We start from the raw sequence: 23585 nt of genomic DNA on the forward strand, positions 1-23585 counted from the left end.
TAATAATTATAAACTATCAAAAAGTACCTTTGGATTTGCTTATTTTCAGAAATTGGCATTATCACAGAACTAGGTATTTAGCTTCAAAAGATAAATTATGTAATGTGAATTTAACTTAGTATAAGTAATACCATGAAAGTATTTTATAAACTAGTAAGTTTAATAAAATGCAAAATATTATTTTAAAATAAGTTTCCTTTGCAATCACCCTCACATATAGGTTAGAAATGAAGTTAGTTCCCTTGCAGATACAAAGAAAAATTTTCAATTCATAAATTATCCATCTATATAATTTCCAAAGTATAATTATTGAGTTGAGTAAATAAGGCGTTCCACTATTCTTTGATTTTATATCTGCATGTCCAGCTGTTATGTGACTTTGAGATCCAGTGGTAAAATGCAAAGGTGTGAATCTGAACTATTTTAAATGTACATTATCAGTAGTCCTAGTATACAACAGTCAGACCCCTGTGGTTTGTTAAAAAACAGCTGGTGTTGAAATTATCTAAGCCTACAGAGCACTGGGAAGAGCAGAGAAATGATCATCAAAAAGAGAGAGAGAGAGAGAAGGAAGTTGGCATTTCTTCCTTCAGTATTTACTCCTTTTACGTCAATAAACATTTGAGTACCTGCTACATGTGGGGCATCATACCAGTTTCTATACTGAAAGAATGAAGATATATCTGTGTATCTATATAGATATTGAACATTAAACATTGTTCTTCTGAATTAATCTAGCCTTGTGATAAGGTTACCAGGGCCATAAAACTAAAATGAAGAAAGATAGGTTTTATAAAAGAGATAGGCAATTGGGGATGTTATGGAAAGACAAACTACACAGTATTCTATAATCTCTGATCCTTCTACTCTCAGAAAAATGACTCTATCATCCAAATGGCTGCCCCAAGGTCAACATGGTAGTTAGCCAAAGTGCCCTCTACTAAAAAAAAATACAAATCACAACTTCCTCTTGCTTGAAATCCTTCGATAACTCTCCATGTCCTATAGCACAATAGCAAACTCCTTAGATTTAACATACACTTACTTTCATTAGCACATCATGCTCCAGCCAAACCCAGCTACATGCAATTCCTACAATATGTCATGCTTTTACTTGTCTCTGGGCCCTTATATATGTTCTCCTTTGTCTTTATCTCTCTTCCCACCTTCTTTTGTCTTGACCAACTCTTTCCTTTTCTTTTCTTTTTTTTTTTAAGTAAGCCCTATGCCCAACGTGGGGCTTGAACTCATAACCCTGAGATCAAGAGTTGCAGGCTCTACCAACTTAGCCAGCCAGACACTCCTGTCTTGGCCAACTCTTATCCACCCTTCAGGTCTGCTTAGATGTCACCCATCAGGAAGTCCACCCTGACTCTCCATGTCTGAATTAGATACCCCTCCTATGTGTTCCCATAAAATCCTATGTTTCCTCTACCAAGCATTTATCACACCTGATATTCTCATCCTTACCTCCAATCAGCTATGAGTTCTGTGATGGCTTCTTGTTCACTGCCAGACCTCAGCACCTTGCACTGAAGTAAGTGTTCAATGTTCAATACAGTTTTATTGAAGAAATCAATAAATGAGTTCCAATAATTACTAAAAATAATTTTAACATACTTTCCTGTCCATGTAGACTATCTGCACTGTATTCAGAATATGATGGATGTGGTGGAGGCAAAGACTGAGAGAAAGGCATTGCCTAACCACATGCAACAAACTGTGTGTGTGTTTGTGTGCTGTGTCTGTGTGCATGGGTGAGCACGTTCATGTGTCTGACTACCCCATCTCACATCTGGTAGTTTTACTTGGCAGTTGACAATATTCATTGAGAAAGTGTTTCTATTTATATATGTGTATGTTTATGTAAACTGAACTTCAAGAGGTTGATTTGGGTTTTTTTTTTTTTTCTTCAATAAATCATAGCACATCACTCATGTCTAAAGGCAATAAAGATGGGTAACAAAGAGCAAGTAATTTTTCATAACCTATTCAACTGTAAGACATCAAGAATTCTTTTTTTCAATTGAAAGCTTACTTTTAGGAAGTGTTTAGCTTGTTTTTCCTTAAAAGCAATGTTTTTCAGTCCACACGCCATGGTGGCCCTAAGGATTCCCTAGAGGCACAAGGGCCGAAGGGAGGAGGCACAAAGTAACCAAAACTCTGAGCCCCAATTCCCTTCTTCAGTCAAAGTCACTCACTTCTATCTTTTGGGTTTTTTAATAATAGAATTTCAAAAAAGATTTTCTTTGAAGGGTTCACTACATAAAAAAATAAGAAGAAAAAGAGGTTAAAAACCACCACCTTAAAAAATCAGACATGGATTGAGGCTCAGACTATATAATTTAAGTCCTAATGTTTTTCATATTTCTTGTTTAAATTCATCTCTGTCAGGTTTATAAGCCCTTATTTGTGCTAAAAGGAGAAATAGCATTTGAATGCAGAGATATCCAGGTAGAGTGAAAACATGGGTTTTGAGAAGTGTATTTATTCTCTGATGCAACACAAGATTATTTATCTTATAATGTTTAATGGCATTATTTATGTACCAATCTTCAAGTTAATGATTCATAACATAGAATACCAAAATAATATAATGAACAACAGAAAAGCCCACTGTAAATGCTAGCTGCAGCTACGTTTTATGTATGATAGACAAATATCCCACCCCACTTTAATAATTTCTTAGTAAAAAGATCACCTTAAATAGGAGAATTCACCAAACTCACACTTAAGTAGCAATTTTAACTACTTTGCCAATAAAGAAAAAAAGGGGGAGCAAGGTAATTGAAACCAGGGGTTGCTCTATATTGCAACATTCAGAAGACCATTCAGAACACCAGGAGGGAGAATTCGATCTGCTGGTAAACACACTCGGGAGTGATAAGCAGAAATGGGAGTCTCTAAACAGAAACCTTCAGCCATCCTCTGCACAATGGCTTTGGAATTGTGGAATGGTATTCAACTGCAAGTCAGGTAAATACCTGAAAACTCCCAGCTCTGAACTTCATAAGTTAGGTGAATCCGAAATCTTTAGAGCTGAACATATATATAATTATGCCTAAGATCTACTGAGCTGAGAAGCAACCAACCTAATTTTCATCTCTTCTGGGAAGTCTTATCTGAGTATTATAAAACCCAGCACTGTCACCCACCCCCAAACTCCTCTGGCATACACTAGCCATACCCCCATGTGGCACCCAGTATTATTAGTTATCTTTTTATAGTTATGTCCATTTTCCACAACTACACTGTAAGCCCCTAAAGGGTAAGTGACATGTCTCGCTCCTCTATAAACCCTAAAGGTCTTAGAATTTTGCTAAGCATTTGCAGGTGCTAAGTAAATTTTTCTTGACTGTTTGCTTAATTTTAGATATGGTTTATATTACCACCCAGTTACAATGTTGATGGAGAGACACTTTGATATGATTGTGTCAGATACTCCATCCCTTTAAATACCAGTCAGGAGCATAAGAGAGAAACTGGGTGACCAGAGCAGGCTGTTTGGGAGCCACCCAATCCATCTGATACAGTACCTCCCTGCATGTGTTACTCCCAAAGAACCAAGTGTCCATCTTACTCTAGAGCTAAATTGTTACTTCTCGTCCCACGCTCAGTACCAAATTAGAAATCAGAAAACTTGGATTCAGGTCCTAGCCATGCCAATGACACAGCAATTCATTTCATCTATTTGAGTAGACTACCTATAAGGTTCTTTGCTTCAACTATCTGTGATTCTAACTTCAGGCCTTTACCTTCCATATCAGAAATCCATGGAATGGCCCCTTCTCCCCACTACTAATCATCATTGCACCCTACTCCAAGACTTTTTCTGACTTCTGCTGCAAGGTTAACATTGGTCATGAAATCATGTTCACTTCTAATGATGACATGGTTAAATTTCTTGCCTGATCTTTATACCTGTGCTCATTTAATAAACACATGTCACATGGCTGATTGGGTAATACGAGATAACATACACACTTGGGGAAACTTCTAATACATTCCTGCTTTCAGCAGCAAAGATAAGTATAACCCCATTTGCAAGTAAGTATCAGTAATAATAAATAAAATTATTTTCATATGGATCACCAATAGGTTGTTGTCAACTTAATCAATAGTTCAGTGGCCCTGAGAATAATTCCCTGATCTTTCCAATTTTGTAAGAAATTTATTTTTATTGTTTCATCAACATCAAATGATATTAAGGAACATCACAACGGTTGTTACAGTAAATGGCTCAGAAAGAAAATTTAGTAACAATTTTGATAGATTTTAGGAAGTGTATGAGCTAAATAAAAATATATGAGCCATATAGAAATTCAAAGCAATTTAAATTAATATCTATCAGTGTTGAATAATGAAGTTTTTCAGAACCTAATATACCTTTGTTCTGCAAAAAGACTAAGCATATCATCCAAAGACCTTCCCCTTTCCCAAGCCAAGTAATTTGTTATCCAATTAATTACAAAGAAAGGTGGCAATTTTATCTCTTCAGATGTGTCTAGCAAAAAGAGCCATAATAAAATCACAGATGAAAGGTCAGTTTTAGAAGTGAGAGAGACATTAACAGAACCCTCCAGGCAATATTTAAAATACTATTTTTCCTTGGCCATAATTATACCAACATTTTGCTATACTTTGGGTGTTAACTTCAGTACAAACATTAAACAGTGACATAAAAATTTTGGCCAACAGTACTGTGAGGTTTTGTTTCATCTTTAATAAGGATAGAGTGATTGGCAACCACTCTCAAAATCAGTCAGAAATACTCTTTCACAAATTATTATCAGATCTGTAAACTCTGAAAGAAGCATTAATTGGAAACAAAGAAAAACTGTAAGAAACAATTTGACTTTGAAACCAATGAAATAAAAATTTCATTCTAGTAAAGAATATTCATTTGTGTTGTCTAAAATACTGTATCGCTGCAGTAATACTAAAACTAAAATTTTTGTTATTCTATTTTGTTACCTCAATTAATCTCTTACATGAACCTATTTTTATCCCATTTTGAAAGATATAAGCTAATGCTCACAGTATTTGAGTAATCTTCCTCAAGTCACACAGATAGTAAGTAGCAGTGGTAAATCCAGATTATCTGACCCTATGGATTGTGCAATTAAGCACTATGCTCCCACTTAGTTGCCACTCCCAGTAAATATTCACCACTCCCAATAAACATAACAAGAGTTATTGATTTCATAACTGCTACTACGGCACTCAGATGCAACAAATATAAGAGTGTCCTGAATACACAATTAGTTCAACCCACTGTATAAAAGGTAAGTGCTCAAGTCTCATTAATTTCTAATAAACTTTCAAATGGGAAGGGGTACAAAAAGAAGAAAAGTACAAATCTATATACACATCAATTAATAGAAAAATATCCCTGGAGTTGTCTTTGGACTTAACAAGTACTGAAAACTCTTATTATACTACTGCTATCCTTTCAGCCCTCTGAATTGGCTCTCAGAATCTGAAATTTCACTGTTGAAAGAAAAGAAAGCTGGAAGATACATGCATTCCAAAACACTGTGCCCTTTTGCGATTTCCCTTCTACATTTACTACCCAGATCTTTAAACACTCAACTAGGAGCTAAACCAATTTAACTGTACGTATAAAATGTAAAATTGGAAATGCCACAAAATCAACATGACCTTTAAAGTGTAACATTTTCCACAATCATTTACTTAATAGCAGAAAAACATTTTATAGTGTTTAAAGCATAGTCTTCATGTGTAATATTTTCAGCAAACATAAAAGCAAATACAGAACAAAGTACTTAAAAATCAACCACATTTTTTAAACAAAAACTGCAATTAATTTTAAACCACCACTTTTTCTGCAGTAGTTACATTATCAAACATTCATAACCTTATTGGTATGCTTCACTTTTCAAATACAGAGCTGATGTAACCATCACCCAAGCCCAGTCACCTCCTGCAACTGGTAAGGCCTACGAGTATGACTGATTTTCCCCCAAGTTAGCCGAATCAGTTTGCTTGAGAACTAAAATATACGTCGGAAAAAAGGCCAAGATGAGCCCTCTATGTAAACCAACAGGACCACCTTGATTAATTCCAAGGCACTGATCTCAACATAATGTCTTCTTACCAGCCAGACTCCTCAGTCAAAGATACTGAAAGCAAAGATAATAATTAGGTAGTCGATATTACCATAAAATTAAATTTTGTATAAGAGCAAATGTAGTTTTCTATCTTCAGATCCAATCATATATTTCTTAAAAGATATGCAAATAGATGCTAATCGGATGGCAAACTTTCCCCAAGAGAGAATCACACTGGAGATAAATCACCACTCTCATAATTTTAATTCCATAATCAAGTAGCAATTCTTGAGAATATATCTTTTCCCTTTGACTTCTTTGATTAAGTAGTTTCAGTAGAAGCTGATCAGAAAATATTTTTCTCAGATTTTTTTTTTTTTCTGCACTGTTACTAGCAGGAGATTAAAATTAGCAAGACAAATGAAGTCAGAATCCATACCGTCCCCATTTATTGCCTTTTACACCTGAAAGTTAGGAAGAAGAAGAGATCAAGGAAACAAACAGAGCAATCTAATGCCTGGCTAAAGGACAAATTCTATCTTTAAAATTGAGTGTGTTTCTATCAACTCTACGAATTCAGTTCTTTAATGAAAAGGTTATAGCATGCAGACAAAACAGTGCCATATCAGCCAAGCAACTAAATTAGATACCTCACCTGTCACAGAGAAAATCAATAAGGCCCAATGAATTTATATTGTACACTGATTTATTTAGGGAAAAACTTTGAAATACGATGTCTTTAGCTTTTTGTGTACTAAACATATTCTGCTCCATTGGCTGGAAGAAATCTAAGATGGCCTCTGTGGGAGGGGGCAAACAAGAGTCAGACTTAGTACAAGAGAGAAGCAGAACAAGATGAAAGAAAAGGAGTTGGGAAGGGGGAATTTTCCATTCAACATACATAAAAATAATGGCTTTTTACAGGTAAAGGAAGGTAAGGGGCTACCCTAAGAAGGAAATAGACACAATCAGCTTTGGTAGAAACAAAACAGCAGGTCTAAAGGAGCCCTGAAAAGTGGTTTACACCCCAAACAAAACAAGAGTGAGACAAACTTAAGTAGGAAAAGTGTGGGTCAACATTCAAAGACGAGAATCTGACCTGATTCTTTTCCAGCATCATCTTGTTCTCTTCTGTGATGGTACCTTTCACCTTCCTTCTCTATACCTTTACTTGTGCTACTCCTTCAGCCTAGCATTTCTTTCCAACCTCTCCACTCATTTAATGCTGCAGTCTCCTAATACAAGCTCAGAATCTCACTCCATTTTGTGAAGTCACAGGCAATCTCCAACCTCTTAGTTACACTCCATCCTATAGCACACCAAAGCTTTGTTTATACCTCATTGTGGATACTTAGATTATATTCTGAATCACAGTCATTTATTTACATATTAATCTTCCCACCACCATACCTAGGGGTTCTTATTTTGGGAGGGGGGAAATATGTTATCTTTTTTTAACTGTGGTAAAATACACACGACCTAAAATTTACCATATTAACCATTCTTTTTTTAATTTTTTTTTTAGATTTTATTTATTTGAGAGAGAGAGACAGAGATAGTGAGATAGAGAGCACAAGTGGGGAGGAGAGGGAGAAGCAGGCTCCCCACAGAGCAGGGAGCCCGATGCGGGACTCAATCCCAGGATCCTGGGATCATGACCTGAGCCGAAGGCAGACGCTTAACCGACTGAGCCACCATATTAACCATTTTTAAGTGTATGGTTCAACAGTGGTAAGTATATTCACTTTGTTGTGCAACCAATCTCCAGAACTTTTCATCTTACAAAACTGAAACTCTGTACCCATTAAACTCCTTGTTCCTCCCTACCCCCCACTCCTGGTAACCATCATTCTACTTTCTATGAATTTGACTACTCTATGTACCCTGTATAAATGGAATCATACAGTATTTATTTTCTTGTGACTAGCTTATTTCACTTAGCAAATGTCCTCAAGGATCATCCCTGTTGTAGCATGTCAGAATTTCCTTCCTTTTTAAGGCTGAATAATATTCAACTATATGTATGTACCACCGTTTGTTTATCCATTCATCCATCCATGGACACCTAGGCTGCTTCCACCTTTTGGCTATTGTGATTAATGCTGCTATGAACATGGGTCTTAGAGACTCTGCTTTTAATTCTTTTTTTTAAAAGGATTTATTTATTTATTTATTTGAGAGAGAGAGCACAAGCAGGAGAGACAGAGGGAGAGGGAGAGAGAGAATCTCAAGCAGACTCTGTGCTGAGAGTGGAGCCCAATCCGGGGCCCGATCCCAGGACCCTGAGATCATGACCTGAGCCAAAACCAAGCGGCGGTCACTTAACTGACTGTGCTACCAGGCACCCCTGCTTTCAGTCCTTTTGGTGTATTTGCAAAAGTGGAACTGCTGGATCATATGAGAGGTCTACTTTCAATTTTTTTGAGGAATTGCCATACTGTTTTCCATAGTGGCTACCATTTTACATTCTCATGAAGAGTGCCCAAGGGTTACAATTTCTCCACATCCTCACCAATACTTGTTACTTTTATTTTTTTAATAGTAGCTAGCCTAATAAGTGTGAATTCATAGTATCTCATTGTGGTTTTCATTTGCATTTTCCTAATGATTAGTGACACTGGGCACCTTATCATGTTCTTATCAGCCACTTATATATCTTCTTTGGAGAAATGTCTACTTAAGTCCTTTGCTCATTTTTTAATTGGGTTATTTTGTTGTTGTTGTTGAGTTATAGAAGTTTTTATATACTCTGAATATTAACCCCTTATCAAATATATGAATCATTGAGGTTTTTAATTTACCTTTCTATTCCCTAATTTTCCAGAGTAGATTATATGTAATATAGAAATACATTTTGAGTTGAATGTGTTTCTTTCTTTTGAAAAAAATTTTTGTATAATATAAAATTCAAAACATCCAAAAAGAGTGATATAATAGAAAATAAGACACCCTCCCCTCCCTGTTCTCCTGCCACTTCCTGGAGGCATCCTCCTCTTTCTAATTATTCCCTCCAGAGATATTCTGTGCATATACAAGAAAATGTGTATCTTAATTTAGTCTCCTTCAAAATATTAACCAACTATTACCAATGTTCTGCACCTTACCTTTTTGACTTAATAATTATTCCATTTCAGCATATATAAACTCCTTATTCTTTTTAACTACTACATATTCTACTATATGTACCATAATTTATTTATCCAATCTCCCAAGAATGGGCACTTAAGTTGTTTTCGATTCCTGCAAAGAATATCTCTAAATATATATTATTTCGTCCAAGTACAAGATCTGTAGAATAAATTCTAATAAGAAATCAAGTGATATGTGTATTTTAAGTTTTGATAACTATTTCCAAATTGGTCTCAATGAAAACTGCAAAAATCCATACTCCCATTAGCAATGATGACTCTATTTCTCTATACCCTCAATAACACACTGTGTTTGCAAAATTTTTTGTTTCATTGCCAGTCTGACAGACTACTAAGTCTAATATTTGGGTCATTCACAATCCAACCTCAATCTACATGATGTATACCTCATTTCACTGCACTACTCTTTATCGTGCTTCAAAGATACTGCATTTTACTTATTTACTTATTTTTTTTACAGATTGAAGGTTTGTAGCAACCGTGCATCAGGCAAGTGTATCAGTACCATTTTTTCAACAGCATTTGCTCACTTCACATCTCTGTGTCACATTTTGGTAATTCTCACAATATTTCAAACTTTTTCATTATCATTATATTTGTTATGGTGATCTGTGATCAGTGATCCTTGATGTTACTATTCTAATTGTTTTGGAGCACGACAAACCATGCCCAGAAAAGACAGTGAACTTAATCAATAAATGTGTGTGTTCTGACTGCAGATGTGGTGGAAATAGCACTTTGTCATTCCTTTGGCCACATAATATATTTTGAAGATAAAAAAAGAACTTTAAATTAGTAGACATAGAAAAATGAGATTGCTATATAATAAAAATGTTAATAAAAAAGGACATGACTATTAGAGTTTTATCTTGAACTAAACAACATTGAGCATTCTCAAACTCAGAAGTATAGAGTTTTCGGTAACTATAATGCATTAGTATGTCACTGACCATTCATCTCTCTAAGTATTTTAAACGAGAAGGACACTTTGAAACTAGAATTGTATTTAATATATCACTTGCCTCAAGATTGCAACTTCACAAGACTATTTGTAGCTTCTTCCCCCAAAATCTTTCTATCTAATTCTGCCTTGCCCTCGTGGCTTCAGTCACACAGAGATTGGTCACAAGAACTTTAGAATCTAGGCTTTTCTTGGGCGCCTGGGTGGCTTAGTTGGTTAAGCGACTGCCTTCGGCTCAGGTCATGATCCTGGAGTCCCGGGATCGAGTCCCGCATCGGGCTCCCTGCTTAGCAGGGAGTCTGCTTCTCCCTCTCCTGCTCCCCGCTCTTGTGCTCTTTCTCTCTCTCAAATAAATAAATAAATAAAATCTTTAAAAAAAAAAAAAAAAAAGAATCTAGGCTTTTCTTACCATAAACAGCAAATAATGTGTCTTTGACTCTATACAGAAGGTGGCAATATAATTTGTGCTTTTGGAGGGGGACTAACATGTCAAGCTAACAACTAGGTAACAAATATGATTAGGAGCCACACACACAAGCTGAATATCCCAAAGTATATACCTTTCATAATAAGATACAAGCAGGCTTAATCAATAAGACATTTTCGGAGGAAAAAAATGCATTTTTTTCTTAGACACACCCAAATAACCATCTTTTCAGCAGTATTGCCTTTTTTTTTTTTTTTAAGATTTTATTTATTTGACAGAGAGACAGAGATTACAAGCAGGGAGAGCAGCAGAGGGACAGGGAGAAGCAGGCTCCCCGCTGAGCAAGGAGCCCGATGCGGGACTCCCTGAGCCGAAGGCAGACGCTTAACCAACTGAGCCACCCAGGTGCCCCAGCAGTACTACCTTCTTAAACCCAAATCATTATTTCCCTTTATTACTTGTCTGCAAAACCAAACAAACAAACAAAAAAAAGAACTGAAATGTAATAACTAAGTATAACTCATTAAGCGATTAATTCCTCACATTTCTTTATAACAAGTTAAAATTTACATATGATTTTGGGTTGCTTGGGTGGCTCAATTGGTTAAGCATCTGACTCTTGATTTCAGCTCAGGTCATGATCTTGGGGTTGTGAGACTGAGCCCCATGTCAGGCTCTGCACTAGACACGGAGCCTGTTTAAGATTCTCTCTCTCTCTCTCCCTCTTCCTTTGCCCCTCCCCCCCCACTCTCTCTAAAAAAATTTACATAGGATTTTAACAAATAGCTCATATAGTGCTCAAAAATAACCTATAAAGTATATGTTATCTCCACTTTTCAAAAAAAAAAATGAAGTTCAGGGGTGCCTGGATGGCTCAGTCAATTAAGTGTCCACCTTCGGCTCAGGTCATGATCCCAGAATCCTGGGATTGAGTTCCACATCAGGCTCTTTGCTCAGCGGGGAATCTGCTTCTCCCTCTCCCTCTGCCACTCCCCCTGCTTGTGCTTGCTCGCTCTCTCTCTCTGCCAAATAACTAAATAAAATCTTTTAAAGAAAATGAAATTCAGAGACAAAAAAATCACTTTCAAATTGTTCATAGAGCTAGCACTCAAATAAAACCACATTCTTTTCCCCATACATCACCACTTCAAAGTCTAGAAATTTATATTTAATGTCTATTTTTTTAAGTTTTAAAACAAAGGTTTTAATGAAATATTTAGAATATTAACATCATGCAGTCATACATACCACATGTCTCAAACTATTAATTTCAAACTTAAACTATTACTGTCATAACTCAAGTGTTCAGACTATAGAACTTCTCTTACACGAGAAATAGACTCATAAAAAAGCTAATTAGTTTATGAAGTGCCTCAAACTATCCTTATATAATGATACTAAATAGTTATTATCAAACAAAACTAAATAATAATTACTTAGTATTTGAATCTGACACTAATAAAACTCTTATTAAACAAATAAACTCTTGGAAAAATACCAAAATGCTTTATAAATAATCTGCTACACCAGGCAAACTAAAATTTAAGGAAATAAGGCTACATACTGTATGATTCCAACTACATGACATTCTAGAAAAGGCAAAACTATAGAGACGGTAAAAAGATCTATGGTTGTCAGGGGTTAGCTGGAAGATAGATGAATAGGTAGAACATGGTGGACTTTGGGGCAGTGAAACTAATGTATGATACTATAATGGTGGACACATGCTATTACACATTTGTTCAAATATACAATAGAATGTACAATACAAAGAGTGAACTCTCATGTAAACTATAGACTTTAGGTGATAATGCTGTGTCAATGTAGGCTCATCAGTTGCAATAAATTTACCATTCTGGTAAGTACTGTTGATAATGGGAGAAGCTATACATGTGTGGGGGTGGGGGTATATAGGAAATATCTATACCTTCCATTCAATTTTGCTGTAAACCTAAAACTGGGCTAAAAAAAAATCTATTTTTATTTTATTATTATTATTTTTTAAGATTTTATTTATTTATTTGACAGAAAGAGACACAGCGAGAGAGGGAACACAAGCAGGGGGAGTGGGAGAGGGAGAAGCAGGCTTCCCACAGAGCAGGGAGCCCGATGTGGGGCTCGATCCCAGGACCCTGGGACCATAACCTGAGCTGAAGGCAGATGCTTAATGACTGAGCCACCCAGGCGCCCCTAAAATCTATTTTTAAAAATTAAGACAAATTTTAATTTTTAATTCTGTGGCAACTCTAATCTTTTCCTACCACATGTTGCTTTATAGGTCCACTGTTACCTACTCAGCAAAGAACACCTTTGACCATCAACCCTAACCTTCAGCTGAACTCTTCTTTATATACTCAGTGCTCCTCACAATGCCTGCTTTGCCCCTTGTAGCCCACTCATCCTCGAACATGACATTGGTAGAGTAAGTCCAAAGACAGGGAGAAAATTTGGTACAGACAACCAACAGAGAAGGCAGGTAATGGAGAAGGAAGGAAAGAATTCCTAAAGAGGACAATTAGCAGGGAAATCCACATGAGAGAGCAGAAAGGAGAAAAGAACCTGAGATGCTATGAATTTACTGGTCTACATAATGTGAAAACCATATGAAATTAAATTATTCTAAAATGTAAAAGATATTACAAACATTTCTCTTCTTTAAAAAAAAATCTTTGCTGTACATGATTCTAAAAGTAGAACACTAGAACTTGATAATGTGTTTACAATGTGTCCCCCAGCTACAAGCAAGATGATTTTTCAAAAGCTGACCATAAATGCTACAAACATTTTTCAAAAGAAAGAAATATAAAAGGGTGTGTGTCAAAGTGCCATTCCAAAGACCTAGCTCTCAAAATAAACTTTGGATAAAACTGCAAAGATTAAATTTTTATGATTTATTACATGGAAGAAAGATGTACACTTTTATCTTTGGGCATTCTTAACCTAAGAAGTCAAAAACCTGGTATGAGTTACCAAACTGGGCAGGAGTACAATGAAATTCTGAAACAGCCATACAGGAATGAAAATGGAGTATGTGCACTTGCTGCTTTGGTCATCAATTAGAACAGGCTAAGCACCTGGCAGATCCAAACATCTGAGTCATTTAGGAGAGGCTAAAGGTTATAGTGGCAAATCAGGGACCCATTGGACAGGGTTAAAAATGGTTCTGGCAGGAGCCACCACCACCATCAATACCACCCGAACAAATAATGGCCCTCTGCATCTGAAATTTCAGGGGAGGCATAAAGACTGGAGTTGTGCTAGTGATCCAATTCAGTTCAGCTAATAGCGATTAAACAACAATGAAGTACTAGGCATTAAGTTAAAGGTGCCATAAGACAATGAAGAGTAAGATGTAGCCCCTACTTTTAAAAGTTTCCAGTCCAACATAGGGTGAGACACGTCCACAAATGACTATAATCCAGGCAAAGCAGAACGAACGCCAAGAAAGAGATACAAAAACAGACATTCAGAGATTTCATCAAGGAGATAAACTGTCTAGGATAAAACCTATGGTCACTCAGTTTACCAACAGGGTCTTGTTATGGTTACTGTCCTTGCTTATAATTTTCTCCCACTATATGTACTACTTCTATACTAGAAGATGTGAAAAACTTGACAAATTTATCTGCTGCTTTAATGTTTCACAAATGATTTTCCATAAATTCTTCACTGAAATTCAAAGCTATGCCATGCCCGGTAGAGACTATCACCCTGTCAGGCAGCTAACCCCCCACGATGGTCCCCAGCGATACATGCCTCATATCCTGTATAGTCTCACTCTGAATCGGGGCTGGCCCGTGAGACCAATAAGACATCAAAAATGGTGGTGTGTGACTTCCAAGGATAGGTCATAAAAGGCACTAGAGTTTCCACCTTGGTATCCTGTATGTCACTCTGGGGAAGCCAGCTCCCATGATGAGAGCAGCCCCTTGGAAAGCCCCTTGTGGAGAGGAACCAAACTGCCAACACCAGCTTGCCAGCCATGTGAGTAGGCACTTTGGAAGGGAACCTTTTAGCCCCATGCATGTCCTCCAATAACCGCACCTCCTGCTGGCATCTGACAGTAACCACATGAGATCCTGAACCAGATCCACCCAAACTGCTAACCCACAGCAAACATGATAAAATAAATGATTATTGTTGCTTTCAGCCACTGAGTTTTTGATTATGTTACAAAGCAACAGAGAACAATGCATGTGAGGCTCAGAGAAACTAACTTATCTACTACCATTTAGGAGTGTGCAGGGAAACCAGGCCTGGAATCCAATCTCTAGGCCTTAGGTTCAGTTTTCTTGCCATTAAACAATACTACTTTTCAAGTAAAATAAGTTACAATACCATAAGGATGATCATTTCTATGTGATTATACCACCAGCATTAATATACCAGGTATCCCACAGTAAAAAAAAAAAAAAAAAAAAGACACAGCACATGTCCCTATATACTTGACAGACATGATGAGACCTGCAATATAATTGAATTCATGGTATTCCATGGTACTTTTTACTGTCTTCTGGAAGATTTGTTTTTTTTAATGTACAGATTTTAAAAATAAAAACCTATTTAGAACATTTAATATTCAACAATCACATTACTGACATTGAAAATATTTATATACTTTACAATCTTAATCACAATAAACATCTGTATAATTTTAAACAGAATTAATATGTCAGACAAGAAAAGCTCAACAGCTGATTGTTTAAGGACTTGCAATTTTTCTTTAGGTCTTCAACATTTTAGCATTACACAAATGTAGTAAATAGAGCAGCAAAATGTTCATGACGGTGATATCTTAAATTCCAATCCATAAAATTGTTACTACCTTACAGGACAAGGTAGCCAGCTCTTAGCCTATCTACTCCTGGAGAAAGTCAACAGAATATTTCATTGTCACAACCACAACTGCATGTAATGTCCCTTCACATAATCACCTCTTTTGACCCACACGATCCTACAAGGTGGGGCAGATTTACTACCACTCCCATTTTCCAAAGGATGATGGGGCTTAGAGAAGTCTAAGTAACTTAACTGAGGACACATGCTATTAAAAAGAATCACAAAAATCCAACCTATAAAAAAAAAAAAACCCAACCTATAACTTTTTAGCTCCAAGTCCCAGACTTTTCTTCTGCACTGTATTTTAGCCCAGAGGTTCTCTACCCAGGCTGCCATTAGAACACCTGGGGGCACTTTGAAAAATATCAGTACCTGAACATCATCCCCAGAGATTCTGATTTAATTCCTCTGGTCTGTTTTAGGCATCTAGCATATAATAAACCAGTGGTGGTAAATTCACAGAAAGCTTAGACTACAAAAGGAGAAACTGCAGAAATCTCTACACGTAAGCAGAAACATCTTTATCCCCCAAAACTCCCTGAAAGACACAGATATCTTGCAATAAACCAAGAAGAACAAGGAGGATGAGGAGATGAAAAATTCAAACCCATTCTGCCACTACCATGGGGCCACCAAAGAGTATTTTATTCCCTCGATCCCACTCCAGGAACCTCATCATCCCATACCTAAACTCTACTGCAAGTTCTAGCTCAAGTGTTGCCTCCTGTGTGAAGTCTTCAGGATCACACAGAAGAAAGAAGGCCATTTTTTGTATCCATCTTACTTTGAACTTCTATAATAGCATGTATTGCTTAAGTCATTTACTTACACATCCATTTCACTCACTGACCTGAGGAGTCCTTAAGAGCAGGATCCCTATCTCATTCATCCTTCCCATCTTATGTATCTTTCCATCTTCTACAGCCTTGAAGATAGCAGATACTAGTGTTTGCTAAATCAGATCGTTTTTTATGTTTGGCATGGTTAATTCCCCCTTAGCCTCCTGTACACACTACTTTGAAATTTTTCAGTTTTTAATAGAAGAAAGGGGACTTTTTTCCCCCACAGGTGGATTAGGTCAGAGAATAGTGTATGCAAAAAGGCCAGATGTGGGAAGAGCAAGTTTAGCAGTGGAATTCTGGGCCAGAAAAAAAAGGGTAAATAGGACATTTAGTATGCATTTTTTGTTTGTTTGTTTTAAACGGAAGATTAGGCAAAGACAGTGACAATCTGATTTTTATCCACAAGAAACATGAAAAAGAACCACCTTTTCAACACCTCCCTGTCTATGGGGCTCTTTCCTCTCAGCATACATACATGCTCTCTCTCCCCTCAAAAAAAGAAGTCTGCCACAGTGGTTCTCATCCTCGGACATGTATTAGAATCCCTTGGAGAGTTCTGAAAATTCTGGACTGGAGATCAATGAAGTCAGAATCTCTGAGGAGGGGTCCAGGCACACCTACTCTCTCCTCACTTCCTCCCCTCCTACTCACTCCTCTACCCATGCAGTGTAATCTCTGCCCCCACCAGTCCAATGGAACCACTGACTTCTAACAGGCACTTTATAATCTTCATTGTACTTGATGATTCCTAGCATTCCATTTTTAATTGGGTTCTACTTCTTGAAACTCTGCAAGTCGGCCTGAAAAGTTTTGCTTTCTCTTTCCTCCCAGTCTCTCTGGCCACTCCCCTTCAGCATCCTTATATCTGTCTTTGTCTTGGTTTGTCCTTAAAATTTCAATATTCTTCAGGACTTACTTTGAGCCCTTTTCTCTTCTCTTTCTATGCAGTTCCTCTGAGCACTTTTGTCCTTACCCACACCTTCAACTACTCTCCATATACTAGGCACTCAGAATTCTGCATCTCCAGCCTCCACATCCCTTGTGATGCTCTAAGACCTCATATCCAACTGCCTCCTAGACAGCCCCAACTCACCCAGGATATGCCCTACAAGCAAAGTAATCACACGTCCCAACCTGAACCCATCAGCTGCCCCTCAGACCTGCTTCCTCTTCACTCTTCCCTCTCACTACCCAAAAACCTGGTAGCTATTCCAGCATCCTCACTCTCCCATTCCTGTTACATTCAAACAGTCACAAAAACCAGCCAATTTTCCCTCCTCCTAAATATTTTTCCTAAACATTCTTATTTCTAAGTATCCCCACTACTTCCAGCCTTGTCTTGCTCTCAGGTTCCCATTATCCATACTAATGCACTGTCTGCTTGGGCCTCCAGTCTTGCCTCCCCACCCGGCACCTTGCTCCACCCCCAATCTACCCAACACACTGCTTTCACGGTGACCTTTCATGTCGCTCACAATGCTGCACATGGCAGAGGAGGTGTGCCCTGACTCAGCTATCCGGTTTCATTTCCTTTCACTCCTGACTTTGCCCTTCACACTCTAATATGACTGACCTACATCTAGCTCCCTGAACACATCAGGCCCTCATAATGCCATACAACTATTCATGCTATTACCCCTGTGTGGAAATGCTCTTTGCTGCTTGTCAACCTGCCCACTTCTACTCAGTTTTCAAGATTCAGCTCAAACATAACCACTGCTAAAATCCTCCCCTGGCATTTCCATCAGGGAACAAGAGCTCCTGCTAGCCTTCCTTTGCACTTATATCTTCGTTAGGGCAAATAGCACACAATATTTGAACTGTTGGTCAAGATGTCTATTGTCCTACTAGACTATAAGATCCTTGATCAAGGACAGTGACTTCATCTTTATATCCTCAGCACAAGTTCAATGCATATAGCATATAGTTCAAAAGAAAAAAGGAATTAATGAACTGTAGGCCAATGAAAGGATAAGAAGATCAACTGGACTTCAAGTATAGAAGAAGTCCAGATCTTAAGGAAGTACGGACATCTATTATTAAGTCCCACCTATTAAAAATATAGAAATAAATGATTATTCAGGTATTATCAAGGTTAAAAAAAAAAAGAACTTATCAATAGACTAATCAGGCAATAAGGAGGTAAGAATCTCCAATAGAGCAGCTAACAAAAGATCAACTGAAAGGTCAGCGATAAAGGTGGTTCTTTCTACCAGTCAAGTTATTAATTCATAGGCCTAAGTCCATGGACTGATCAAAAGACTGGCAACTTCCTCTGTCAGTTCACCACTCCTCCCCTTTGTCATTATTCTCCATAGCCTCTTCCCAGCCCCCACTACTAAATCCCAGATTCCAGGGGTAATTTCCCTCTGCTGGAGCTACAGGTCCTACCAGTAGATTAGTCTGAGATAAAAGGCAGGGGCTAGGGGATTGGCAATCTTTATTCTTGTGGCCAGGACCTAGAGGAAAGAAATGAAACTACTATTTACTGAGAGCCAGTTTTATACTAGATATTGTGCTACTTTACAAACACTCACTAAATCTCAGAGTAATCACGAGTAATTATCCCATTTTACAGATGAAGAATCTGTATCCAATATCACAGCTAAGTAATTAGAGCCTACCTGAAAACCCAGAGATAACAGCCTCTAGAGTATTTCCATACTCCTGACTACCTCAAAATGAAGAGAGATGTGGTCTAGCTATTCTAGGCCAACCTCAGAATATATCACTCTCCAAAACACTATTATAAATGTTGGCTAAAGTCTATAGTGTACCACTAATACATAATGGGCATACAGTGAGTTAAAATAACTGGTGGGGCACCTGGCTGGCTCAGTCAGTTAAGCATCTGACTCTCGATCTCAGCTCAGGTCCTGATCTCAGGGTAGTTTTTTAAAAAAACAAATAATAATAAGTAAAGAAAAGAAAAGAAAATAGCTTTGGGCCCTGATCTGGAAATCTAAATGCTATTTGTTATTTTATTCCTATAAGTACACTGTTCAACATTACAAAAATGGACTTGAAAATGAATTTTGGAATACCATGGGCTCTTTAGCAAGGCTTTTCTTTGAGAATATTTTTCTTCCACAAAAAGTCACCAAGGATAGAAACTACTTTACCTTGTTAACTTGTAAGAACAATGACACTAGAAGACACCTGTGAGAAGAGTGCTTATCTGACCAGGTGCTCCTTTATAGTGTGCTGTCATTTGAATAAAACATTACACTAAACCCTACAGACCAGAGCTTATGATAGAATGCCACAAACTACAGCAGTACAGCTGATATGCCTATAATCTACTGACAAAACGTACTCCTTAGCAAAGTGAAACCAGATGTCTCGGGTAAAAATCTGATGTCTATGGACTTGTCTTTCTTGGCTTCCAGAGCTGTATTAGATACACTAAATACACAGCTTAGCTGTATATTAAACCCACAACTTGGTAAAATCATGACAGTCTGGACATGAAGCATCAGCATTTTTATTATAATTCCTATAAACCAAAGACATTTCTGAGATAGAAATCCTAAATTTAAGCACTCAGCTAAATGCGGTACTATGTCTTTCCCACGTTAAGAACAGTGTCAGAGCTTTTTAAACACGTTTATAGGAACTCTTTCCCTTCATTTTTCAAGCTGACACTTTTTAGACATGGCTGTGGAATGATTTCATGATGCGGGGAGGGGATTCAAACCACATCAGGTGTCAGTCTTTGTCCCAGAAATTCTAGGATCAGATTTAACAGGTGATCACTGTGAAAATGCAAACGCCCACCTCAGGAACTAAGTATGAGATACCTTGCTTCAGTTGCAAAGAAGATCATTAAGAATGTGATAGGTGACCAGATAAAAAGAGAGGGAAATTAACAGTTAGTATCTATATGCCAGATGCTGTTTTTTGCATACTTTTTAATATACTCATTGTTCTGTTTTGACAGGTGAGAAATTAGGAGCAAAATTTTAAGTGGCACAAAGTGGCAGTTAATGAGGTAAGAGCCAGGACTCGAGCCCATGTCGAAAAGACTCTAAAAGACGTGCCACTTCTACATGAGGACTGGGCGTGGAACAAGGAGTGGTGTTACATAGCCAAGAATATGGAGGTAAAAGACAGAAATTTACAATTTTGCCAAATAGTAACATATAATCATGAAACAAAAAGTTGAAGAAACACAAATAGTTGAGAGGGTTCCTCTGAGAGTCAGTTCATAAGAGACTTACTTTCTACCTTTTATATCCCTGCAAGACTCATTTTTAAATAACTTTTTTTAATCCTATATATCCTTTGTAACAAGAAAGTCATCTTAAATAAAAAATGAGGTTAAATGTACAGAAACTCATACAAGTGAACAGTCTAGTATTTATTTTCTTAAGTGCATTATCCTTAACACTCCATGTTTTCTCATCTTATGTGATCTTTATGGAATAATTCAAAATACTATCCTCATCTAATTTTTTATACTGATACATTTCAATACACTGCAAAATGACTATAGCACTATAATAGCGCTCCAACTGGTCCTAAGGGTTAACTTGCCTCAAGCTTATGCACTCCTTGCTTGCTGACCTAAGTCCCTTGGTCTGTAGCCAAACTAACCTACTTTCCTTGAGATTTGCAAACAAGTGGCCTTTTGAGGAGTGAAGGACCAAACTTTCCCAGAAGATAACGCCTAATCACATTTGAAAACAGCTGCTGCTGATGCCAGCAAGTCTATTCAGGATCATGTCAACATACCAATAACCACCTGGGCCCCAGGTTCTCCTGCATGGAGCGCCCCCTGCCCCATTTTTCACGCCTTCTCCTTTAAAACTCTCCAGCTTCACCTGGCCTGGGAAGATGGTCTTTGGGACATTAGCCCACCATCCCTCCAGGTTGCCTACTTCCTGAATAAAACAATCTTTCCTTTCCCGCTTGTCTCTCACCTGTCTCTCAAGTATTGATTTTCAAGCTGCCAGCAGCCAAACATGAGTTCGGAACTGATTCTCTGTCCAGTAACAACACTATTCTAAAACAGGACACAAATCACCATGGTCAGTAATCCTTTAAAGTTTATCACTGAAAGTACTAGAAGGCAGAAAAATAGCACTGTCCTCCCACACACTGTATAGACCTGCACATGACTAAGATCAATAGTATAGGGAAGGTCTCGTACAGTAACACTTAAGTATTCCGAAAATCTACAGAAAACTGGTGAAAGGCCTGCTCCAAATGGCCATCTCCAAACCCAGTCTCATGATTTTTACCGTCCTACTGATGTATCAGTGTTCCACACTTTGGTGGGAAAAAATAAATACCTACTGAATCAATGAAGGAACCCATCATCAATAAACAACTATTTTCTGGTTTTTCATAAATTATATGGTTATCTATCACTTGAGTCCAAGTAAGACTGGTTCAGGGCACAGGCAGCCATTGTCAAGTTGCCACAGAGTGCAATTCTAGCTTTCCTTCATAAGTATCCAAGAATGGTTTGCTACATTCTTGCTTGTGGCTAACCTGAATTTTAGCTAACTTAAAGTGTTTTATATGGGACACATAGGATGCATAAGGTATTCCCAACTTTCTGAGAGGGGCTGTTTCATTTCACCAGTAAGAAGGTAGGAGTGGTATACTGGAGAAGTAATGGAAAATTTGCACTAAAGAACCACTGAAAGAGATCATGCCGAAAAATCACAGCAAACCGCAAGGGTTTCTGTGCGCTGTTTGGCTACTTTTCAGAAGTGAATAGAATATTTGTGAGGGGGTATCAAAGCGAAAGTCAAGAGTAAAAGACCCAGCCTGGTAATATCACCCCCCACACCAAAAAAACAAAGACAAACACAAAAAAAACAAAAAAAAAAACCTTCCTCCATGAGCTTGTGAGAAGATCCCAAAAGAATTTCAACAGTTACCATACTGCTAATTAACTTTTCCCTTTGGCGTCCTAAAGAATTTTTACAGGAGTCTCTTTTTAAAAGGTAAAGATCTCTGGGTGGGGTTTCTGTCAATAATCAAGCAGGACCATGATTCTTCAATACAGTCTCCGGGATTAATCACAGCTTAGAGGAAGACATAGACTGGAGGCAGACAACTGCAAGACCCACGTTCCAAAGACGGGAAGGGTAATGACAGTTTTCTGTCAAGTGGCTATAAGGGATCTTTGCCAAGCTGCCAAACTCCCAGCCAGCTCTACAGACTCTAGGCCTGAAAAAACTCTTGGGTTTGGAGCCTGTGACCCTTGAAGGTGGGCCTCAGGTTCCTGATGAAATGGAAGAATCTGGCCCCTAAATCCCCCAGGAGCAGTTCTGGATCTAGATTTTTCTCTCCCTTGCTCTTTCTTACTATAGCCCTAGCTCCTTCCACCCCTGATCATTCCTTACTTACCCTTTCTCCCGTTCTTCCTCGGTGAGAAGGGGTAAGTGGTTATTTTGTGCCCTCGCCCAATTTGGCCAAAACCCTAAAAGTAAAAATGACAGAGACAGGTGCTTTAAAATCCTGATGTTCAAGCCTCAGGAACTCCCACCACATGCCCAACAGTTCAAAGCAGAGGACAGCGCGTCCCCACAGCGCTCCCTCACGGCCAGGGCTTGGAGCCGGAGTTGTCCCCTAAGAGGGGGACGAGGAGAGGGCGAGATCTTGGGGTGCCCACTTGGCGGGGAAGAGCGAGCCGCCTCCCGACTAGGTGTCGCCGCGGTTAGGCGCCGGTTTGCAACCACAGTTAGCCGGAGGAGGCGGCTGGGCCGGCCGCCGCGCGGGCCCTCAGATAAACACGCGTACGCACACATGCCCGCGACACCGCAGGACTCGCGGCCGAGCAGCCCTCAACCTCCCAGCAATTCCCGCCCCGCCGGGAGCCGACTCCACCGGAAGGGTCCCAAGCCCAGAGGACCGCCAGGTGTCGGCGGCTGCGGACCCACCCACCCCCTGCAGCCTCTCAGTGCCCCCCGAACCGCCGCCGGGCTCCCGCCCTCCGCACCCGCTGCGCAGCTCAGCCCAGGGGAAGTCCCCACGCTAGCCCCGCCCTCCGCCAGTGGAAAGCTCCGCCTCCACTCCCGGGCGCGCGGGAGCCGCGCGAAGCTCCGCCCACGGCGGAAAGCCGGCACCGCCCCCTCCTTCCCCCCGGCGCCCGCCTGGGTTAGCCCTAAAACCCGTCGTGGATTTGCAGCGGATCAAAAGTAACACTCATTCAGCAAGCAACAACTGAGCCCTTACTCTAAGGTCTGCACCGTACTAATGACTGAGAGGACAAGAGAGAGCTGAAACTCTGTGAAACTGTGTCTTCAGCTCCTCCCCTTGCTATAGAGGTCAGGAAACGGA

At 38.7% G+C, this 23585-nt stretch overlaps 1 protein-coding gene across 1 annotated transcript in view; it reads right to left on the minus strand.

Moving 5' to 3' along the window:
- Positions 1-23273, minus strand: part of IMMP2L (inner mitochondrial membrane peptidase subunit 2) — an 867877-nt gene extending 844604 nt beyond the window's left edge. Inside the window, exons 1-2 of the mRNA XM_044919891.1 lie at positions 23245-23273; positions 22653-22725 (exon numbers count right to left, since the gene is read on the minus strand). The gene's annotated coding sequence lies outside the window, so the exon portion shown is untranslated. The remainder of the gene's footprint in view (positions 1-22652; positions 22726-23244) is intronic.
- Between the last annotated feature and the right edge of the window lie 312 nt (positions 23274-23585).

The sequence above is a fragment of the Neomonachus schauinslandi genome, chromosome 12 (genome assembly GCF_002201575.2).
Source record: "Neomonachus schauinslandi chromosome 12, ASM220157v2, whole genome shotgun sequence".
NCBI lineage: Eukaryota > Metazoa > Chordata > Mammalia > Carnivora > Phocidae > Neomonachus > Neomonachus schauinslandi.